This window comes from Ranitomeya imitator, chromosome 4 (assembly GCF_032444005.1).
Source record: "Ranitomeya imitator isolate aRanImi1 chromosome 4, aRanImi1.pri, whole genome shotgun sequence".
Classification (NCBI taxonomy): Eukaryota; Metazoa; Chordata; class Amphibia; order Anura; family Dendrobatidae; genus Ranitomeya; species Ranitomeya imitator.
The window spans coordinates 426,213,610-426,234,049 of NC_091285.1; the positions used below are offsets into that span (position 1 = coordinate 426,213,610).

At 44.9% G+C, this 20,440-nt stretch overlaps 1 protein-coding gene across 4 annotated transcripts in view; it reads left to right on the forward strand.

The window, feature by feature from the left end:
* Positions 1–20,440, forward strand: part of SHANK3 (SH3 and multiple ankyrin repeat domains 3) — a 614,328-nt gene that overhangs the window by 210,344 nt on the left and 383,544 nt on the right. The window lies entirely within an intron of this gene.

Sequence of the window (20,440 nt, forward strand, 5' to 3'; positions counted from 1 at the left end):
AGCCGAACCAGCTGTGTGTGAGCTGGAGGAAGAGGCTACAACACGAGCTGAAGAGGTGGTAGGTGCTGCTGTAAGTTAGCCTAGGTCTTCAGTGTGTTTTTGTAACTCCACCACATGCTTGGTCCGCACATGTTTCCACATATTTGTGGTATTGAAGTTGCTGACACTTTTCCATCTTTTGACTTTCTGATTAAACAGCTTGCATTTGACAAAGCAAATGCCATCTGCTACTGTGTCAAAAAAGGACCAGGCACTGCAAGTCTTGGGAGCGCCCGTTTTGGCTTTTGGAAGAGGCATGCTCCTAATGGGTGCCGAAGTGGAGGCTACAGGCAACGCAGTCTTCCCCCTCCCTCTTCCTCTTTGGGCCGTTCGGGGAATCTCTTCCTCAGAGCTGCTCCCACCACCTTCCTGTACCTTATGCCATGATGGGTCAAGGACCTCATCATCTACACTACCCTCTTCCAACAATTGCTTCTCCTGGGTAGTCTCGGCAGCACAGTATGCACCAGAAAGTGGCACCTGAGTCTCATCATCAGATATGTACTGAGGTGTGCTGACCGGAGGCACTGGCCCACCCGCCTCTTCAGATTCAGGGAGACAAAGCTGTTGGGCATCAATGCATACTGCCTCTTCTTCCATTTCTCGAATGCTGCTTGGCTGGCCCCTCTTTTCAAGCCAAGAGATTCAGAGAACAGAAGTAGAGATGGCCCCTGTCCTGGGCTCTCTGACAGCCTGGGCAATTTGGCAGGTGGTGAAGAGACAGATGTGTGCTCTTCAGTGCTCTGTGCCTGAGAGGATGTGGCACTAATTGAAGTCGATGCATAAGCTGCCATCCATCCGACAATGGCTTTAATTTGTTCGTCCCGCAGCAGCGGGGTACGGCGAGCTCCTACAAAGCTGCGCATGAAGGACTGTTCCCTGCTAAAACTAGGGGGATGATGAGTCACCGGTGCCCTCAGCAGGCACAGAATCCCTACGTCCTCTCCCTGCTCCACCTCCACGCCCACAACTACATGCCTTACTCCCTGCCTTCTTCATCTTGGGAGACTGATAAAGATAGGCAGAAAAGTACTAAGGGCTTAGTGTGCTTATTCCTGAACAGCTGCTAACAGGTATAAGAAACACTAATTTTATAAAGTGTGGACTAGACTTTAATATGAGCTAATGTGGCCTACACAACTGTAAAGTGGAGTGTTTGGTGAACTTTGTTAACTTTTTGTTTTTTTCGCAGAACAGACTACAGAGTGAGCTGCACTCACATAGAGACTGTGCAGACAGCCGTAACCAGTGCTGCAAGGCCAAAAAAAGCTCCTCTATGTAATCCTATATAGTGTTTTTCCACAATCTAGCAGGATACGGATGGAAACCCACTAATAGGATAAATTTGAAAAAATGTGCAGCAGGCAGCACTAATTGAAAAAAGGACAATGGAACAGTATGAGGCAGTGACGCACCCTGAGCTGACTACAACCAGCTGTGGTGGCAGAACAGAGTACAGAGTGAGCTGCACTCACACAGAGAGCGTGCAGACAGCCATGAACGGCGCTGCAAGGCCAAAAAAAGGTCCTCTTTGTAATCCTATATAGTATTTTTCCACAATCTAGCAGGATACGGATGGAAACCTACTAATAAGATAAATCTGGAAAAATGTGCAGCAGGCAGCACTAATTGAAAAAAGGACAATGGAACAGTATGAGGCAGTGACGCACCCTGAGCTGACTACAACCAGCTGTGGCTGCAGACCAGACTACAGAGTGAGCTGCACTCACACAGACACCTTGCAGACAGCCGTGAACAGCGCTGCAAGGCAAAAACAAGGTTCTCACACAGCGGTTGCTAAATTATCCTGGGTAAAGCACAATGAAGCAAATCGCTATCTCAAAACTGGCCCTCAGTCAGAACACAGTGTCCTGTCCCTAACTGAATTCACCGCAGAGTGAACCCAAAATGGCGGCGGCGGCGACTTTTATAGTGCATCATGACATCATTTCAGCAGTCAATCACAGCCATGCCAGTAGTTACATGCCTAACATGCAGAACAGGATGTGCCCACACTTCTAATGATTCCTTATTGGCTGAATTAAATGAAACTGGCTCTTTGCATTATGGGAACTTCCGATTCCGGTATCCGATATTGCAAACGCATCGGAACTCAGTATCGGAATTCCGATACCGCAAATATCGTCCGATACCCGATATTTGCAGTATCGGAATGCTCAACACTACTCCTCATGCGTCGTTTTGACGCTGTGCCGACCGCAACAAAATGCAACATGTTGCGTTCGACGCAGGTCAATGCAGCGTCAAGATGATGCATGCGGAGACATCCGCATAGATCTGCATGGCCTGCGTACCCAATGTTAAAGATATGTATGCAAAGGAAAAAAGGGAATGGGAAAAAATTCAGCTCACCAGTTTGAAACATAGGTCCTTGTGTGCAAGTTTGCTCAGGAACAGAAGTCTTGATTGACTCAGAATGAAATTCATGCAAGGAGGTGCCTGGATCAGAGGGGTTGTCCACAACAGAAAAAAAAAGGAGGAAGTAAATAGCATGAAACTTGGATAAAAGTTCAATTTATTTAGACAATTCCATTAAAATCCTTGTTTCATTGTGGTACAGCAAATGATGGGGTACATGATACGACCAACGCGTTTCGACTTGATAAGGTCTTAATCATGGTCTACAAGGATTTTAATGGATTTGTCTAAATAAATTGAACTTTTATCCAAGTTTCACGCTGAAGATTTACTTCCTCCTTTTTTTTTTCAATGTTAAAGATAGGTACGCGGGACGCAGGCAGATGTAGGCGGAGCTGAAGGAAGAGGTGCAGCAGTGGGCGGGGCTTAATGGAGGAAGAAGGCTTTCATCCGCAGCCCTGCCGAACACAAGTCTGAAACCAGCCTAATAGAGGTGATGGAATTATTATCAAGGCATCAGAAATGGCCACAGGTTCTCTCTACTGTAATACTAAGGGAATCTTGAAAACATGATCTGTTGGGGGCCATGAGGACTGGAGATTGGGAAACACTGGTTTAATCAAATGAAAAATGTAAAGCAACCTTACACCCAGGTACCAAAAAGTGACTATGTGTCATGTACAGTCACCCTACCTGGTGCCCTCTTGCTACCACCTCAGCTGTACCACTGCAGTGGCAAAGGTAGGAGTGTAAGGACGGGATCACACTACAGCGAGATACGGCCGAGTCTCGCAGGTTAAAAACAAGCTCTGGCACCGGCACTCCGGAACGGAGCGTGCGACTACATGTATTGCTATGCGGCCGCACGCTCCGCTCTTGAGTGCCGGTGCCAGAGCTTGGTTTTAACCTGCGAGACATGGCCGTATCTCGCTGTTTGTGATCCGGCCTTAAGGCTCCTTTCCACTTGCGAGGAAAACGGACGAGTGCAATCCGATAAAAAATCAGATTTTACTCGGACCAATGTTAGTCAATAGGTGTCTTTTGCGAAATCAGACTGAGAAAAAAATCGCAGCATGCTGCGTATTGCTGCGATTCTTGGACGAGACTCGCCAATGCAAGTCAATGGGTGCGAGAAAAAAAACGCACAACACTCGCACCATTTTTACGCACCGGTGTCCTTTGAAAAGCCGGCAATTCAGCGCGGTGTACAGGAAAATCACACTGACAGGTTAGATTAGATACTGATTAGATTACTGATTAGATTAGGTTAGATACTGTATATACACATAGAATAGGTATATATACATATATATATATGTCAGGGAGACACCTATATATATATATAGTTATATTTAATGCAGCGCTAGATAGCAGAAAAGCCGGTAATTCAATTGCCGGCTTTTGCTATCTCCTTCACAAACCCGACATGATATTAGACATGGTTTACATACAGCAAACCATCTCATATCCCCTTTTTTTTGCATATTCCACACTACTAATGTTAGTAGTGTGTATGTGCAAAATTTGGGCGCTCTAGCTATTAAATTTAAGGGTTAAATCGCGGAACAAAATGGTGTGGCTCCCGCGCAATTTTCTCCGCCAGCGTGGTAAAGCCAGTAACTGAGGGCAGATATTAATAGCCTGGAGAGGGTCCATGGTTATTGGCCCCCCCTGGCTAAAAACATCTGCCCCCAGCCACCCCAGAAAAGGCACATCTGGAAGATGCGCCTATTCTGGCACTTGGCCACTCTCTTCCCATTCCCGTGTAGCAGTGGGATATGGGGTAATGAAGGGTTAATGTCACCTTGCTATTGTAAGGTGACATTAAGCCAGATTAATAATGGAAAGGCGTCAATTATGGCACCTATCCATTTTAATCCAATAGTATGAAATGGTTAATAAAACACACACACACATTATTACAAAGTTTTTTAATGAAATAAAGACACAGGTTGTTGTAATATTTTATTAGACTCTTAATCCACCTGAAGACACTCATTCTGTAAAAAAGGTAAAATAAAAGAACAACAATATCCCATACCTTCCGATTATCAGTCTCGTCCCACGCTGTAAATCCATCTGAAGGGGTTAACTAATTTTACAAGCAGAAGCTCTGCTAATGCAGCTGTGCTCCTGCCTGTAAAACCCCGAGGAATGAATGGAATGTAGGTCAATGACCTGTAGTTATCTCGAGTTGCGGTGATGCGCCCTCTGCTGGATGTCCTCATATGAACTTGACCCTGGGAACTTTTCAGAATATTCAGAATCGCATACGTTACATCTGTTTTTTCGGTCCAGATTACGGACCGTTTTTTTCCTGGCAAGTGGAAAGGAACCCTTATAGGAATTCTGTCATGGCCAGACACACTATTACCTGCAGAGATAGTGCTAGTCTGCTAGTAAATAACGTTTAAATCCTATTTAGCCGGCTTACTGGAGCAGCGGCTACAGGACGAAAATAAGGAGTTATTTTAACTGCAGTAGCTCACTTCCAGTTGGGGTGGTGCAGAAAACAATAAGCCCATGTGCACACGTTGCTTATTTAGTCAGTTTTTTAATATTTATAAGCCAAAACCGGGAGCGGAAAAATCAGAGGAAAAGTGTAATAGAAACACGTCACCACTTTTGTATTTATCTCACACTCCTGGTTTTGGCTTACAAATACTGACGTAAAAACGTACCAAATACGCAACGTGTGCATGTGGCCTTAAAGTCACTACTCACTACACTGTGAAAGTGGGCACTGGTGCAGCGTGCGTGTGCAAAGCAGGCAATCAATCAATTATACCGCTGTATCTTTAGGGAAATAGCCTTTTTGGACATGACAGGTTCCCTTTAAGCCTGAAACACACCTCTACAGTACCAGTTACAGTAGGGCAGACTTAGTGGGCGTAAAATGGAGGTCACCGGTTAGACTGAATATAAATGACAAATGTATAGCCAATTTTCAGTGACAGGCTGAAGGTTCGCTTTAATATGGGAGAGACCCAATCATTGTACCTAGTTACATTTTGTAGTACATATGACAGAAAGTGATAACTTCCTGTCTTCATGAGCTCTGCACTATAAATATCCACATACAGTACACTTGCTGAACTTTTTAGTCGCCTATCATATCACTGTCAGGGTGCAGCAACATAGAAATCCTCAGCAATTCTCATGAAGCCTTGCCTATTTTATTTAACACCGGATTTCAGCATTTTCACCTTGATGGGTTATCCTTAGTCCAGGGTCACACCAGGGAATACATCAGACGGGTGCTATCCAATGTTTTACGCGAGCACGCTGTGATTTAACTTTGAAATTGGAAAGTACTCATGTATTCAAGTCTGTGGTTGCGTGGAAAACATCGAACTGCACTCGGGTGACATTTGAGTGCAGTCAAATCACCGTAGACTCACACTATGGAGAAATTTTGTTCTCTAACTTCTTACAGCGTACTACGGTTCTCTCATCTGAGAGAATCAGATAACACTATAGTGACACTGTGCAAATTTGGATTAGTTTGATCTGAGTGTCATTAGCATAATCAACCCAATTGTCTCAGATGAAAGTCTACAATCGTAAGACCCCAGCCTTAGAACTAGAAAAGCCTACCCAAACCACAATCAGCAGACAGAAGGTGAGTGGGTTATTGGCACAAGTGACCATATTATATAAGAAATGTATGAAAGGTTATTTCCAGGTTTTACACTTACCGTATATTCTAAAATTGTGATCAGATTCCAACCCCAGATACCCACATGGTCTCAAGAACCCATAGGGTATGCCATAAATGTCTGATGGATGCGGGTACCACCTCCAGAAATGAATCCCTATTCCCCAATTCTGACAGATGTCCAAACACCATTAGTGGAGATGCAGCCATTCATTTATTGGCTTTCTCCATTCAATGCTATAGGAATTCTAAATGCAGCTGAGCGTATACTCTGCTACTCCCATAGAAATAAATTGAGAAAGCCAACAGATGAACTGCAACGTCTCCACTCACTGGTGGTCAGATGCTGGCTAAAATTGGGATAAAAGGACCTCTGTCCTGGAGATACAAGTGCTTCTCACTAAATTAGAATATCATGAACAAGTTAATTTATTTCAGTTCTTCAATAAAAAAGTGAAACTCATATATTATATAGAGTAATTACAAACAGAGTGATCTATTTCAAGTGTTTATTTCTGTTAATGTTGATGATTATGGCTTACAGCCATTGAAAACCCAACAGTCATTATCTCAGTAAATTAGAATAATTTATGACACCAGCTTGAAAAAATGATTTTAAAATCCTAAATGTTGGCCTACTGAATTGTATGTTCAGTAAATGCACTCAATGCTTGGTCGCGGCTCCATTTACATCAATTTCTGCATCAATGCGGTGAGGCATGGAGGCGATCGTCCTGTGGCACTGCTGAGATGTTATGGAAGCCCAGGTTGCTTTGATAGCAGCCTTCAGCTCTTCTGCATTGTTGGGTCTGGTGTCTCTCATCTTCCTCTTGACATTACCCCATAGATTCTCTATGGGGTTAAGGTCAGGTGAGTTCAAGCAAGCACAGTGATACTGTTGTTTGTAAACCAGGTATTGGTACTTTTGGCAGTGTGGACAGGTGCCAAGTCCTGCTGAAGAATTAAATTTCCATCTCCAAAAAGCTTGTCGGCAGAAGGAAACATGAAGTAATCCAAAATTTCCTGGTAGACGACTGAGCTGACATTGGTCTTGATAAAACACAGTGGACCTACACCCGCAGATGGCATGGCTCCCCAAACCATCACTGATTGTGGAAACTTCATGCTAGACCTCAAGCCACTTGGATTGTGGCCTCTCCACTCTTCCTCCAGAGTCTGGAATCTTGATTTCCAAATGAAATGCAAAATTTACTTTCATCTAAAAACAACACCTTGTACCACTGAGCAACAGTCCAGTTCTTTTAAAATAAAGATTATTATAAAATAAAGATTATTATTCTTTTTGTCCTTGGCCCAGGTAAGACGCTTTTGGCGTTGTCTACTGGTCAGGAGGCGCTTGACACAAGGAATGTGACACTTGTAGCCCATGTACTGGATATGTCTGTGTGTGATGGCTCTTGAAGCAATGACTCCAGCGCAGTCCATTCCTTGTGAATCTCACCCAATTTTTGAATAGCCTTTTCTTAACAATCCTTTCAAGGCTGCGGTTATCCCGTTTGCTTGTGCATCTTTTTCTACCACACTTTTTCCTTGTTCTCAACTTTCCATTAATATGCTTGGATACAGCCAGCTTCTTTAGCAATGACCGTTTGTGGCTTACCCTCCTTGTGGAGTGTGTCAATGACTGCCTTCTGGACATCTGTCAAGTCAGCAGTCTTCCCCATGATTGTGGAGCCTAATGAAACAGACTAAGGGACATTTTTAAACACTTAGGAAGCCTTTGCTAATATATGAGCTTCACTTTTTGTATTGAAGAACTAAAATAAATTAATTTTTGATAATATTCTAATTTACTGAGAAGCATATGTGGGTGCAGGTCCCAGACGTGGGACCCGCATCTATTCTATGGATATGCCATAAATGTCTTTAGTAAAACAACAAATTAAATTTAGGTTTTTTTAAACTACAGTCATGGCTGAATGTGTTGGCACCCTTGAAACTGTTCTAGAAAATGAGGTACTTCCCTCAGAAAATTATTGCAATTACATATGTTTTGTTATACCTGTACATGTGTTTACTTCCTTTGTGTGTATTGGAGCATCACAAAAAACTGAAAAAAAGGAAAATTTCACACAAGATCCCAAAAATAGGCAGGACAAAATAGTTGGCACCTTTCCAAAATTGCGAGTTAACAACTTTGTTTCAAGCATGTGATGCTTGTTCAAACTCACTTGTGACAAGTAACAGGCGTGGGCAATATGAAAATTACATCTGAAACCAGATAAAAGGGAGAGAATTTGATTTAACCTTTGCATTGCATGTCTGTGTGTGCCACACTAAGGGCTCATACTCACCTGTGTGAAATACGGCCGAGGCTCGCATGTTAAAACCCGGCTCTGCCGCCGGCACTCCAGAGCGGAGCGTGCGGCCGCATAGCAATACATGGAGCTGCACGCTCCGCTCCCAAGTGCCGTCGGCAGAGCCGGATGTTACCATGCGAATCTCGGCCGTATTTCACGCAACTGGGTATGTGCTCTAAGCATGGAGAACAGAAAGAGGAGAACTGTCTGTGGACTTCAGAACCAAAATTGTTGAACAATATTAACAATCTCAAGATTGCAAGTCCATCTCCAGAGATTTTGATGTTCCCTTGTGCATAGTGCGAAACATAATCAAGAAGCTTACAATGGCACTGTAGCTAATCTCCCTGGACTTGGGCAGGAGAGAAAAATTAATGAAAGGTTGCAGCGCAGAATATTCCGGATGGTGGATAAGCAGCCCCAATCCTGTTCCAAAGAAATTCAAGCGATGCTGCAGGATCAGGGTACATCAGTCTCAGCACAAACTACCGTGTTTCCCCGAAAGTAAGGCCCTGTCTTACATTAATTTTACCCCCAAAAGTCCCACCCTGCCTTACTTTCGGGGGAGGGCTTACATTGGGGAAAAAAAATGACAATTTTTTTTAACAATAAAATTAACATTTATTAACAGGCTGAACAGTATGGTCAAACAAATATTCAAACAAATGTCTCAAGAATATCTTGTTACGTACTAAAGTTCCGTATCATTACGGTATTTTCATGTATAACATGCAAAACAATGAACAGTAACGAACAGTCTCAATACCGTATGTAACACTGTAACATAAAGCAAGATTTATTCAAGGACAACCATGTCATCCTCTTCTGGAACATCATCATAAACATCCAAGTTTTGAGGTTCCTCTGGGATTGCTTGGGACTCAAGTTCCTGCAGAATCATTGGGCCATATCGCTCATGTGTAGCCACGGCACTGTCCAGAAATGAGCAGGTCTTGTCCAGGTAGCCAGCTCGTAGGGCATTTTGAATGCAAATGTCCGCGATCTTAGCCCATGAATTCTTGACCCAATTCCCGATCTCTGGCAGTCTGGGCTTCACAAAGTTCCCACGCACATTTCTCTCCATTCTGTTCTCAATGTAGTCATTGATCTCGGCACGGAGATTGTCCTTGAAGGGCTTGTTTATGGCGATATCCAGAGTCTGGAGATAAGCCGTCATCCCTGCCGGAATCATGATCTGGTCGATTCGTCGCTCGTGAAGAAAGTTCTTCATGTCTTTGGCGCGGTGTGTGCTGGCTGCATCCCAGATCAGCATCCCTCTTTGGGTGCCTCGCATAACAAGCGGCAGCATTAAATCAAGCCACTTCCTTATAACCGCTTGTGTGGCCCAGGCTTTCTCAGTTTCCAGCACATAAATGCCAGACACCCTCTCAATCTTGTCCTTCTTGCCCTTTGCAATGAGTAGCGGTGGGACTTTAGTGCCATCCAGCCGAATTGCCAAAATGCAGGTGACACGTGCACTTTCATATGCAGTGGAGGGAACGTACACGGAGGAGGCACCTCGTTGGTCAATGGTGGTTTGAGCAGCTTGACCCATGAACACTGCGGTTTCATCCATGGCAATAATGTTGGAGAAACTGTACTTTGTGAAGTCAGTGTCATCCACAAACTTTTTGTAGGCAAAAGCACGTTTCACTATTTCTGCATCCTCCACCCTAAAGAGTGTGGTGGATCTTCTCAGAGACAGGTCATTGCGTTCAAGAAAGTTATCCACCCAGTGCTGTGAGGCCTTGAATTCCTCAGGGGAAATCTCAAACTGTGGTGCACTTGCAAGAGCAAATTCCTGAATCTGAGCCCTGGTCACCACCAATGTCTTCGCTCTCCTGTCAGCAACCCACTCAGAGACCAGGGCTTCCAGCTCAGTAAACATTGGTTGCCGACCACATCCAACCTTACGCATTTTAGCCTTTCCGGTCTCCGCTCGTTCACTGAGGTGATCATAATCAGCTCGCCATTTGCGGACCAAACGTTCAGCCAGCATTTTTTGTTTGCAGAATTCCGCAAGATTCTTGCCCCGAGATTCCTCCACTATCCCTTTTTTGTACTCCACAGAGTAGCTTTTTCTTTTACCGGGACCGGAAGAGCTCATCTGGGGGTAAAAATATACGGTATCAGCATTGTTTCTGGTTCCGTATCTGTTTTACAGTACGGTACTTTACATTACGGTAGACTGTTCAACAAGCAAGCAATCCCTGCAGCCTCCCCATTGTTGTACAGTCCGACATCCCTCCCCATACAGTATCCCTGCAGCCTCCCCATTGTTGTACGGTACAGTACGGCATCCCCTGCAGCCTCCCCATTGTTGTACAGTCCGGCAACCCTCCCCATACAGTATCCCTGCAGCCTACCCATTGTTGTATGGTACAGTACGGCATCCCCTGGTGCCTCCCCATTGTTTGAGAGTCCGGCATCCACCCCATCCTCCCCCCTGCAGCATCCCCATTGTTTGAGAGTCCGGCATCCACCCCATCCTCCCCCCTGCAGCCTCCCCATACAGTGGTTCTGCCCCCCACTCTGCCACCACACACACTGACACATACGGTACCGGTACAGCCCCACACGGCACCCACACACATATCGTACCGGTACCGTACACACACTGACACATACAGCTCCATACGGCACCCATACACATACCGTACACACACGCACACACAGAGAGAGTTTCGGAAATTAACGTTACTTTCCTTCTGTTTCGATCTCCTCTGCGGTGCCGGGCTGACGATTCGGATGCCGGGGAAGCTGGACCAATCGGAGCGAGCCTGCAGGCGGTGACGTCGCAGCTGATTCGGCCAATCAGCTGCGAGCCGGCTTACTGCCAATCACAGCTCGAGCTGATGGCCAGCAGGGACTAGGGAGCCTGTGACGAACAGGCTGATCGGCCAATCAGCCTTACATTCCCCGGCCCCCCCCCCCCTCCCGCTACCCTGCCTTACAATCGGGGGGTGCCCTACATTGGCGGACCCCCCGAAACCCCCCACCCTGCCTTACTTTCGGGGGGGTCTTACTTTCGGGGAAACACGGTATCAGTCGACATTTGAATGACATGAAATGCTATGACAGGAGACCCAGGAAGACCACACTGCTGACACAGAGACATAAAAAGCTAGACTGCAGTTTGGCAAAATGTACGTAAGCCAAAATCCTTCTAGGATAGCGTCTTGTGGATATGAGATTTTTGCTAAACCACATCATTCTACTGTTTAACAAAAACGGAATGAGGCCTGCAAAAAAAAGAAATTAGTACCTAGAGTAAAATATGGTGGAGGTTCAAAGATGTTTTGGGGATGTTTTGTTGCCTCTGGCACTGTTTGCCTTGACTTTGTGCAAGGCATGATGAAATCTGAAGATTACCAAAAGATTTTTGGTTGCAATTTAGTGGTCAGTGTTAGAAAGCTGGGTTTGCGGCCTAGGTCATGGGTCTTCCAGGAGGGCACTGACCCCAAAACATACTTCAAGAAGCACCCAGAAATGGATGGAAACAGAGCGCTGGATAGTTCTGAAGTAGCCAGCAATGAACCCGCATCTGAATCCCATTGAACATCTGTGGAGAGATCTTAAAATTGTTGTTGGGAAAATACACCCTTCATTTATGAGAGGCCTGGAGCAGTCTACAAAAGAAGAGTGGTCAAAAATTACATGTTGAGAGATGTAAGAATCTTGGTGGTTATAAGAAGTGATTGATTGCAGTTATTTATTCCAAAGGGCGTGCAACCAAATATTAAGTTGAGGGTGCCAACAATTTTGTCTGGCCCATTTTTGGGTTTGTGTGTGAAATGATGTCTAATTTGCCTTTTTTCTCAGTTTTTTTTTCTGTCTTGTTTTCAATACATACAAAGGAAATTAACATGTGTATAACAAAACGTGTAATTGCAATAATTTTCTGGGAGAAATGCTTAATTTTTTGAGACAATTTAAAGGGTGCAAAATTTCAAGGGTTTCAAGGGTGCAAAACACTTTCAGCCATGACTGTATATTGCCACTTTTAGGCAATAGGGAACTTCATTGATAGTAGCTTGTAACCTGGGCTAGAATTGACAATTGCATTAAGTGTAGTTATTTAATCTTATCCATTCTGCTGTGATGCAGTTGACAAGATTTGCAGCCTTTTCAGCTATATCTGATGGGGAGAATTTTCAGCCTCTGCCGTATATGAACATAACTTTACTCTTTATTCACATACACTCAAAATCCCCTTTGAAATTATTTAGTGCCATATTATTTAGTGTAGGTCCATTTTAACCACTTGCCCACCCACATTCAGGGACTGGAGAAAATTGTGATTAGAACATGCGCATAGAGACAATGAGCTACCATTAAATTAAATGTAAAGTTAGAATCAATTTATGGAATAAATAATAATATTTGTTAACAAATACATGGAAAACATATTTTTAATAAAATATTTATTTTAGAAGATACGTTCAGTACAGCATGAATGCCAATCCTTAAATAATAATAAATAATAATCTTTATTTTTATATAGCGCTTTAGCAGCGCTTTACAAGTTGCACACATTATCATCACTGTCCCCGATGGGGCTCACAATCTAGGATCCCTATCAGTATGTCTTTGGAATGTGGGAGGAAACCGGAGTACCCGGAGGAAACCCACGCAAACACGGAAAGAACATACAAACTCTTTGCAGATGTTGTCCTGGGTGGGATTAGAACCCAGGACCCCAGCGCTGCAAGGCTGCTGTGCTAACCACTGCGCCACCGTGCTGCCCCTATTAAAGAGGTTGTCCAGTCAAAACCGATAAGTCTACAGTCACTCTGTGAACGAATTCCCCCAGTGCACGCACTGTGAACTGTGAGGATTCACAGGTTTCTGAGCCGGGAATGGAGGGTATGTATGAGTTATACATATCCCCGGCCAGTGGGTGTGGCCTCACTTCCATGTGCAGCGCCCCAGGTCCTGGTCGTTGCAGTAATATCGTTCTCCTCTAGGGGGGAGTGATGTTATGTTTGAAGGCAATAAAGGAGATCTCTTTACCAGGTAACACCAACACACAACACATTTCATACTCCAGTCCGCCAGGAGGAGCTATGCTCCTATTTATTAGGGCACTCTTCACAATTAGGTAAAACTGGTGGTCTGGAGAGGAAGTGAGTTAGTTGCTGCCTGGGCTCCGCTCACGGAGTTAGTTGCTGCATGAGCTCCACTGAGGGAGGCAGTTGCTATCTGAGCTTCGCTCAAGTAGTTGGTCCCTGACAGGGGTGGGATCCTGTCAGAGGCCTAGACAGAATGCCACGGAGCTGCCGTTGCCCCACGTGCGGCAGTTTCCAGAAAGAGACACGAACAGAGAACTGTATTGTAGAGAGTGAGAAGTCATAGCAAAAGGAGAGGAAACCAGAAGGAGTTCTGCCCTACACAGGCTGCCTCCTTCTGAGGCGCAGGATCTCGGTAGCCGGTACACCGAGGGAGCAACAGTTCTTTATGCCTTGCTCCAGAGACCGGCAGGACAGCTAATTTCATGTTACCTGCCCGCCCCATACCCAGGAAGCAAGGTGGCACCCAGGAGAGGCTGGGGCATGATAGAGTCCCTGTAAAAAGCCTCACGCCACCGGTCATACGGGTTTGTCCTATCCATCTGGGGGACAGAGAGAAACATAACATCTAGAACATCTACAATAGTTGTGAGGACCTTATGAGAGGCTCAGTAGTAAGGTACTACAAGACCCAGGCGCTAGAGGAAGGCTACTGATTTCCACCTGGATAAGGGGACTCTGGATTTGCCTCCAAACCAGCCGGACGCTGCCTGCCCTGTGATCTGGTGCTCTTGACTGTGGATGCTGAAGCCTTCAGTAAAAGGTAAAGAGACTGCAACCTTGTGTCCTCGTTCTTCACTGCGCCTCTCACCATCCACCATCTACACACTGGGAAGCCCTGGGAATACACTTCACCTGTGGGAAGGTACACCATTTAGCTGCCATAACATAAGCAGCGTCGGTCACCCTGACCGTATACCACAGGTGGCGTCACGAGCATTATTCCTTTAAAGACCTTTCCCCCTTTTACAACGGACCTCCCAAGGGCCATGGACCGGGTCAGCCACCGTGACATCCCCCTTGAAAACCGAGGGACCCGATACCGAGTACCCCACAGCCCTTGGGGGCGATCCACATACATTTGTATGGAGCAAGGCCGCTCGCTCTAGTTGGACACGCCCACTGGCTGGGTGTGGCCTCGGATCAATACAAGTGAATGGAGCGAAGCCATGCCCACTGGCCCGGGGTTATGTACAACACATACCCTCTGTTACATTATCTGAAACTGGAAAATCCCGCATCACACAGTGCGTGCACTGGGGGAGATTCATAAGTCTGCAGTCACACAGAGTGACTACGGACTTATTGGTATTGACCAGACAACTCCTTCAACGGGTTTTGCCATTACTTATATATTGATGACCTATCTTATGGATAGGGCTTTAATGTGATATCGATGGGGGTCTGACACCCAGCACCCTCATGGAGTACCTGTTATGTCCTCTGGTAGCAGGCAGGATGTAAACAATGTACAGAGCAGACCCTCACAGCACTGTACACTGTTTAGTGGCTGCTGCCAAGTACTGCAGATCTAATGCTTTTCTTTTCAATAAGATGTATTCTGCAGTAGCAGCCACTACTGTTTGCATCCAGCTGCCAAGGCATGTGATAACAGCTGATTGGTGGAGTTGTTATATTGATGACCCATCAAAAGGCTAGGTCATCAATAAAAAGTACTGGAAACCCCTTTAAACCCCCCAAACGGTCTATTCCTTAAAGTGAAGGTGCCACCGGTTTTCTTGTAGTTTGTTTTTGTGTGAAATTAAGCTTAAAATAGTAATTAAAATGTATTTATGCAATGTTTGCAAATATTTCTCCATGAAAAATATTATATATTTTCTTACAAATATATATATTTACCACTAGGGTGAGTATTTTCTGTTTTAGACCTCAAGCAGCTATAGTAAGACTTACCAGCTTTCCTGTTAGCAGCAAAATTGGGGCAGTAACTGCTGACATCACCATTTCCCTCCCCTTTTGGGTGTTCTACTATCCCTGGGGCAGAATGAAGAGTAGCATCACAGGGCAGCACCATTTTGTGGGTGACTGCCTTGCGATCTGCTATCACCACCAGTTACTGTCTCTCTCTCTCATCAGTCTCTCTCACCCAGATTACATGATTCTCTCACCCCCCTCCACAATGTCTGGCTACTCACTGCAGACTGGCAGCTCCTTATCTTACCTTACTGAGGAATTAATCACAACTCCTGCAAGCAGCTGACAGCTCCTGTTTCGATAATGCTAATGGTATACTGTTCCTCCTTGATGTCTCTGCTATACTGCCGTGCTTTTCTCTTACATTTTACTCCCATTAGCTGTCAATCTAGGATATGTTCTGCTGGAAGCAGTACTGCTTATGTTAGCAGATGCAAGAGCTCCATGAATATGGCAGCAGAACACTCCCACTACTGTAAGTTGTGCAGCCCACAGAGGCATGCACAGTTCACAGCAGTGACAGTTCTATTACAATAGATAAGGTCGGTGTCAGTCTGTTATTTCCTATGACCATGGGTTGCCATATTATAACACTGAAAGTGTCGTGCTGCTACTGTGAAAGCAAGATGTCAGCCCCCAGTGCCTTCTTTAAACTCCTATAACACACAAAATGTTTCAAATGCATTAAAACTTGGTTATAACAGCATGTTATGCTAATTTACATTGATTTATTAATGATCTACAAACGCGATACCTTCCCTTTAAGAAATTAAATAGGCTTTCAGACCTCATGTTTAATAATTTTCTTCAATAAAAAGTACTGGAGACCCCTTTAAACCCCCAAAAAGGCCCATTCCTTAAGAAATTAAATAGGCTGTCAGACCTCATGTTAAATAATTTAATAAAAACATTTTCTTACATAGTTAGCCTTAAGGTACCTTCACACTAAACGACGCTGCAGCGATCCAGACAACGATCCGGATCGCTGCAGCGTCGCTGTTTGGTCGCTGGAGAGCTGTCACACAGACAGCTCTCCAGCAACCAACGATGCCGGTAACCAGGGTAAACATCGGGTTACTAAGCGCAGGGCCGCGCTTAGTAACCCGATGTTTACCCTGGTTACCATCCTAAAAGTAAAAAAAACAAACGCTTCATACTTATCTTCCGCTGTCTGTCCTCGGCGCTCTGCTTCTCTGTACTGGCTGTGAGCACAGCAGCCGGAAAGCAGAGCGGTGACGTCACCGCTCTGCTTTCCGGCCGCTGTGCTCACAGTGAGTGCAGGAAAGCACAGCGCCGGGGACAGACAGCAGTAGGTAAGTATATAGTGTTTGTTTTTTTTACTGCGCTTAGTAACCCGATGTTTACCCTGGTTACCAGCGAAGACATCGCTGAATCGGTGTCACACACGCCGATTCAGCGATGTCAGCGGGAGAGCCAGCGACCAAATAAAGTTCTGGCCTTCTAGCCCCGACCAACGACATCACAGCAGGATTCTGATCGCTGCTGCGTGTCAAACTGAACGATATCGCTAGCCAGGACGCTGCAACGTCACAGATCGCTAGCGATATCGTTTAGTGTGAAGGTACCTTTAGCGTTCATCACGCCTCTAGCTTCACCTGTTATCAGTGTTAACTACTGATTCTGGATGTTATATCTGATTGGCACGTCACCAAGATCACCAGTGATTGGCTGCTCTTGTCACATGATATTACTTGGTCAGCAAATACAACAATGAAATGGTAGGGAGCCAAGTAACAGCAACATTTTAAAGCAATTGTGACAAAATTAAGTCATAAAGTTTATTTTTTATAAATAAGATCATGAGCCTGTAAAAAAAAGTCTCAAGGGTCAGAAACACAAAGCATGATTTTATGATGAAAATATAAATATGTTTTATTACACTCCAACAGCCCTAAGTAATGTCAAAGAGTAAACAGATGTTCCTGTTTTATCAGGCAAGAACCCATGTGTTGCTGCGTTGAGGTGTAATCAGCCTGTAACATTCCAAGGGGGTGATTGCTGGTCACGTGGGCAAAGTTGATGCACACATATGATGCACGGAAAATAGTAGCGATCCAACTAAACAAGCCGCAAAAAAAAGATCATCTACTGGCAACCTATATATAGAAGGGAAAGATCTAAAATGATGAAATAATTAAACAAGTACATAGAAATCTGTAGAAAGAGCCAAGAAATGTGGGAAAATAGGAGACATGTTGGTATACCTTAACTACTGTGCCAACTTCCCTTTCACACATACACTGTGGTGTGTTAAAGTCTAAAAGTGAACATTAGTTCGTTAGTGAGCAATTTAGCTTGTGTCTATGCCTCAAAATGTGAAGCTGTTTAATAAGAGATCCTTCCTTATGGCAGCACTTACCAATCTGTTAGGTACAGTGCCGTAAGGGAGACCATGTAAGGAGGCCAGTCACCCAACATAGCAATCACTGTGCGGCTGGGGTTCCCTGGACATTATTTACCTTGTTCTCCCCAGCATTGCAGCAAGTCCACGTTTAATCACATCATAAACTTGGATTTACACAAGGTCTCCATGAAGAAATGCACCTGACATGCAGCAGCCTTGATATTACAGTCTCCTTAGGCTTCTTTCACATTTTCATCTTGAGACGGCCGTCATAATGCGTCGGTGCGACGTATCGACGGACGTTGTAAATAGATTGGCAAACGGATGTAACGCATCCAGTAAACTGACGGATCCGTCGAATTCGGTAGTACCTGAATTTTAATGCATAAAATTCTAGAGAGAGAGATTCCTGTGTGACGGTCAGCGACGGATCCTGCATCCATAGGCTACCATTAAGGCCAACGACGGACAGCGCAGGAGCCGTCGCTGGGCAATTTTCCGACGTGCAAAAAAAAGTTCCTCTGAATGTTTTCTCAGCCCGAAGGACCGCTATTTTCGACGGATGCAGTGCACGACGGATGAAACGGATGGCAATCCATCCCAATCCGTCGCTAATACAAGTCTATGGGAAAAAACAGGATCCTGCAGAAAAATTTGCAGGATCCAGTTTTTAAAAAAAATCTACGGATTTTGACGGGAGGAAAAAGACGGAAGTGTGAAAGAGGCCTTAGGTGTACCATTATATGTACAGTATCCTATAGCTTCCCCTACACACCTGCTGCCCAGCACCAGACCATGCACTGCTGTATTCTGTCTTCCAGTGTATATGCCCAACTTTCTATTACTGATACCATGCTTCAGCCCTGGTATTGCCGTCTGCTACTGTATGTATACCTGCTGGCATGTGTTGGCCCTATGGGTGCAGTCTCCCATATCGAAATATGTGCAGACCCTTGTATCATCCCCTCTGTATTACATATACCTATTGCCATGCACCAGCCTTGGTATTGTAGTCTCCTTATGTATGTTTTATAGTATATACTTCACAAATCCCCCCGTCTGTATTACATATACTTTGTTGCCAATTTTCAGCCTTGGCTTTACAGTCTCCTATGTCTCTCATTCCATACTACTTACAACTTATGCCATGATCCAGGCCTGGAATTGCAGATTACCATTCTATGTGCAACCCCTTATAGGCTCTGGTATTGCAGTCTCTCGTCTCCCATTATATATACAGATCACATATCTCCCCCTCTGTATTATATACACCCACTCCAGCCCTGGTATTGTACTCACATACATGACTCATTATATACAGTTCACATATCTCCCTCTCTGTATTACATACACCTGCTTTCATGCTCCAGATTTCATTCTGCAGGCTCTTATAATATACTAGATGGTGGCCCGATTCTAACGCATCAGGTATTCTAGAATATGCATGTCCACGTAGTATATAGCACAGCCACGTACAATATTGCCCAGTTACGTAGTATATTGCCCAGTCACGTAGTATATTGCCCAGTAATGTAGTATATTGCCTAGTGACGTAGTATATTGCCCAGCCACGTAGTATGTAGTATATTACCCAGCCACGTAGTATATTGCCCAGTCACATAGTATATTGCCCAGTCACATAGTATATTGCCCAGCCACGTAGTATGTAGTATATTGCCCAGTGACGTAGTATATTGCCCAGTGACGTAGTATATTGCCCAGCCACATAATATATTGCCCAGTCACGTAGTATATTGCCCAGCCACGTAGTATATTGCCCAGTCACGTAGTATATTGCCCAGCCACGTAGTATGTAGTATATTGCCCAGCCATGTAGTATATTGCCCAGTCATGTTGCCTAGCCACGTAGTATATTGCCCAGTCACGTAGTATATTGCACAGCCCACGTAGTATATAGCACAGCCCACGTAGTTTATCGCCCAGCCACGTTGCACAGCCCACATAGTATATTGTTCAGCCCATATACTATATTGCACAGCCCACGTAGTTTATTGCCCAGCCACGTTGCACAGCCCTTGTAGTATATTGCACAGCCCACGTAGTATATTGCACAGCCCACATAGTATATTGCACAGCCCATGTAGTATATTGCGCAGCCCATGTAGTATATTGCCCAGCCCACGTAGTATATAGCAATGTGGGCATCATATCCCTGTTAAAAAAAAAGAATTAAAATAAAAAAGTTTTATACTCACCTTCTGGAGCCCCCGGATCCAAGCGAAGCGGTTACCGACGCTCCTCCCGCGCTCCGGTCTCAAGAGTGCATTGCGGTCTCGCAAGATGATGACGTAGCGGTCTCGTGAGATCTTTACGTCATCATCTCGCGCGATCGCAGCATGGACCGGTTACCGGAGCGTCGCAGGCGGGAAAGGCCTGTTGTGGATCCGAGGGGCCGACGGACGGTGATTATATAACGATTTTTTATTTTTTTAATTATTTTTAACATTAGATCTTTTTACTATTGATGCCGCATAGGCAGCATCAATAGTAAAACGTTGGTCACACAGGGTTAATAGCAGCGTTAACCGAGTGCGTTACACCGTGGCATAACGCGGTCCATTAACGCTGCCATTAACCCTGTATGAGCGCTGACTGGAGGGGAGTATGGAGGGGGCACTGACTGCGGGGAGGAAGGAGCGGCCATGTTGCCGCC